Consider the following 4,095-nt stretch of genomic DNA (forward strand, 5'->3'; position numbering starts at 1 on the left):
TTGTTTGTTTTTAATTAATTATCATGAACACTGACCTGAAATGAGGCAAGCGAGGCCTGCGGTGCTTCAGATTTTAATCTTGCTTCTTTTGTGTTTTGCTGGATGCACTCTACAGTAATTTTGGTAGGTCAACAATTCCTGGGAAGGTCACCCATGTTTTTTTTTGTTTTTTTTTTCCATTTCTGGATAATGACTCTCATTGTGGTTTGCTCGAGTTGCAAAGCCTTAGAATTACTTTAGATTGGGACATTAAGTGTTGCTTTTTGAGATCCAAGATTCAAGATCGCTTTATTGATCCCCACAGGGAATTGTGAAATAAGAAGAAAATATATGCTTAAAACATGGGCAACAAAAGTAAAATAAGAATGAGAATAAGACCTAGGTAGGAATGAAGTTCATAAGCAATGTACATGTCCAGTTAACATGTATAATTTATATTGAACAAAAACGTTTGGCTATAGTAACTCAGCATGTAGTTAGCTAAATTGTCTTGTGTCCAATTCTGTGACAAACAGTGCAGTCAGCCAGACCCTTAGCGGACCATAGTTAGAATTGTATTTTCTAACAGCTGCAGGGATGAATGATCTCCTGAAGCGCTCCGTCCTGAAGCCCAGTGACAGGAGCCGTCGGCTGCTTTCCTGCCCAGCCAGGATGGGGTGAAGAGGGTGACTTGCACAGAGCAGGATCCTCGGTACCTGCCTCCTACAGCACCTCTCAGTGACGGTCCCCACAGGATCAGGACTCCTCCCCAGAACCGGACCAGCCTTGCGGATGAATTTGTCCAGAAGCTACCAGTGCAGCTTTGTCCACCCCTGACTTAAAACACGTCCAGCTCTGAGCAGATCTGTTAGCCTGCTTCACGTTGTCAAACAGGTTCTCTTTAAGTGATTCATTGATTCTAAAGGTCTGGCAATAATCAGGTTTGAGTGAAATAAAACCCAACTTTTCAAATTCTGTCATTAATCACAGATAGTTCAGGATTCAGGATTCAACCATGGTGCAAATGACTCATAGTCATTTATCACAAGTCAGGTCAGGTCATTGATGCCAAGGGTGATGCATTCAGTTAGTTTAGGGGCAATTACTTTTTCCACACAGGGCCAGGTTGCTTTTGTATAGCTTTTTTTCCCCCCTTATTAAATTAAATCCTTATTTAAAAACTGTTTTCCGTATTTACCCAGGTTATCTTTGTCTGATATTACAAAATGTTTGATCTAAAACCTTGAAGTGTGGCAAGCAGAAATGTGGAAAGGGGCTGAATCATTTCCGCGGCGCCACATTATTTTTTCCCAAAAAACTGAGGTAGCACTTTTTCAAGGATGTACCTGATCTGTAAAAACAAACTTCAGGAGATTTACTCTTTACAAAAGCTGAAGGTAACTTGATGATACTTGTTTTGTTTTTTTCCTCTTAGGTTCTTCCTTTAAAAAAATGTTACGTAAAAGGAAAATTCCTCTGATCATTCTCCCTAACGATTTCCTGTAATGTCTCCGCAGAGGATTTGCAGACGTTTTGGAAGGGCATGAAACGGAGGTCACATATGTGGCCACGAATTTATAGCCAGATCTGCACATCTCCTCAGTTAGAAATCGGTTCGCATGCCGAGCTTTTGGAAGGTGGAAACAAAAATGTCACACCGTGTCAGTAAACAATGAGGCAACCATTTTCCTAAAGAAAATACCTCACCACTATTTTACACATTTCTATTTTGAAGCTTAACTAATAACTTCCATGTGCATCGGAACTGTTTTACGGCAGCGACTGGGAATAGCTCTTATAAATGGTGTGGAAAAAGAGGCTGGTTTCTTTTCATTGAGCCAAAGTTTACTATTTCTCTCTATCTTAAAAGGTCAGAAGTGAGAAGAGTTTCATTAAAACTAAACTATCGTTCGATTATGACAATAGGAGCCCCTGCTAAGGTCAGTTTATTGGAATGCTCAGTTACACAGATGTCAGACAAGCTATGATTTCCGAGAAAAAAAATCCTGAAACGATAGCAGAGCTCTTGTACAACAATACGCCGCGTCTGACCATGGTGAGTTATGGCCCACAAATGTAGTGAATCACACCGAAGACAAGAAAGAGGGGCGGAAAAACTGATGAAAAGATGGATTTGATTACACCTAGCGGTTACGGTTGGCAGAAAGAGCTAGGATTAGTGTTTTCACTTGAGGAGTGATTCGGTGTGAAAGGAAAACTGGGTGTTGGTGTTTGAAAATAGTGTGACTCTGCTGCATCTGTAATTTCCAATCATATTTTCTGTTGTCCAACTTTAAAATAAAAAAAAAAGTTTCACAAAGACTTTCACAGAGGAATTTCTTTGCAGCCTCACCCACCAGCACACAAAAGGATTTCGGGTAGTGCCAGCTGCAGGAACAGGCTTGCGTGCAGCCAGACAGCTGACAATCCTGAGCCATTGGGCACAGCGCTACCACATGTAGGATTCTGATTAATTTAAAACGTGTTTTGACCCAAAGGCTGTTAATGACTATGCTTCACAAAGATAAAATAAGAAAAAAAATTAAAATAAAGATCAAATGTAACCGTGAAAGAGACATAGTGTTTTTTATCTAAAAGGTACTGCCCACAGTGTTTCACTGCAAAAAGGGAACTAAAAGTAAGTAACATTTTCTAGAAATTAGTAAATTTTTCATTGATTTGAGCTGGTAAATAAGACTATTTGCCAATGGGATTAGTAGTTCTACCCCTAAAATAAGATAATTAGATATTCTGCACTTGAAAAATGATGATGGAGATGCATTGCTCCTACTTTAAGTGCAAAAATCTTATCCCATTGGCAAATAGTCTTATTTAAATGCACTCATTTCAAGAAAAATTTACTTAATTTTAGTTCCGTTTTTGCAGTGTTGTTTCTGGTCCTTTTTTTCCATAGAGGTGTGTTTTCAGACATGCATATCAGAAGTGTGGAGACAAAAATGTTTGAAAGTGTCCTCACTAGAAGAATCAGTAAAATGGTTTTGATTATAGATAATGTTTTACAGGCCTCTCTTGCAATAAAGGTTAAATAGAAAAGGGAGAAAATCTGACTTTTTCTGTTGACTCTGTTTGGGAAGGTAAAGTCATGCTAAAAAGAAGACACATCATCTTTCAATTTTGGGGCTTTAATGTATCAAGGCATGATGAAAATGACCTTGTCTTTACCAGGTTGTGAAATTATTATAACCTTAAGAATACAAAAACGTAACAGATTCTGCACCAGCGTTATTAATCAAACAAAAACTGTTCAACAAGGAACCACGGTTTCTAAAGAAACTAGTGTTATCCTTAATGGTTTTATCAAAGGTGAAAGTAGTCATCAGATGTTGCTAAGTAGAAGGTAAACCGGTTGTCACCCAGTGGAACCAGCTCTGTAAAAGCAGCTTTTGGTAGTTTGTTTCTTTAAGGTGTGTGTAAACTCAGTGCCATGGAAGGAAGACATCAGCACTTACCTTAGAGAAGCAATTGTTACTGTGCATCAATCTGGGAAACGTTTGGAGGTCATTTCCAATGATCTTTTGTAAGTAAAAAAATAAATAAAAATTCTTCCTGTAGAGAAACATAAGACAGGTGCCAATCTGTTCAGGAGTGGATTTCCCAATGTGAAAAAAAAACAAAAAACAAAACAATGGTACAAAAAACCAAGAGCTTTATTTCAGGCCTTGGTTGATGCGTTAAGTAATGTGTGATGTATGAATGGGCCAAATCTTCTTGTTATACTAAATAACCATGTGAGCACACTGGTCCAAAAGCTAGAGCTTAACCAGAATTGAGTCATCCCCAGGACTGTGTTTTCCGAGCACAGCAGTAACTCTGCAAGGGGGGAAAAATCTGTTGTAATGGTCCCGTCATCATCCTGACGTCAATCTGACTGAAACTGCGCTGAAGAGCAACAATTGTTTGAATCTGTTGATCAAATCATGCAGGGGGAAAAAAGTATTTTTTTTTAAATTTACTGCAACTAAAGGCGATTCCAGTAGGTATTAAATCATGGGTTGGCTGAGTTTCAACACTCAGAACTTTTCCGTCTGTGGACAAAGCTGTTGTGTGGATCATTAGCTAAAAGTTAAAGCTGATGCTGATGACAAATCCCAAAGA

Source organism: Fundulus heteroclitus, chromosome 12 (assembly GCF_011125445.2).
Source record: "Fundulus heteroclitus isolate FHET01 chromosome 12, MU-UCD_Fhet_4.1, whole genome shotgun sequence".
In the NCBI taxonomy this organism is placed as follows: domain Eukaryota; kingdom Metazoa; phylum Chordata; class Actinopteri; order Cyprinodontiformes; family Fundulidae; genus Fundulus; species Fundulus heteroclitus.